The sequence below is a fragment of the Tupaia chinensis genome, unplaced genomic scaffold (genome assembly GCF_000334495.1).
Source record: "Tupaia chinensis unplaced genomic scaffold, TupChi_1.0 Scaffold000047_1, whole genome shotgun sequence".
Lineage (NCBI taxonomy): Eukaryota > Metazoa > Chordata > Mammalia > Scandentia > Tupaiidae > Tupaia > Tupaia belangeri.
The window spans coordinates 2,044,831-2,045,051 of record NW_006159505.1 but is presented as its reverse complement, the minus strand read 5'-3'; positions in this window follow the sequence as shown (position 1 = coordinate 2,045,051).

Below are 221 nucleotides of genomic sequence, written 5' to 3'. Positions count from 1 at the left end.
ATGGGCAGGACTACAAGGCCGGCCGCGTGGTGGAAGCCCTCATTAGCCACTACGTGGTGGTGTTCAGTGTGCGTCCCCACCCATGGGCAGTGGCTGTCAGAGCTAAGCTTTCTAGATGACAGTGACCGTCTATCCCTGTCCTGTGTCCTTCCCAGGTAGATGAGGAGGAGCTGAGGAAGCAGCGGGAGGAGGTCACTGCCATTGTGAAGATGCGAGTGGCG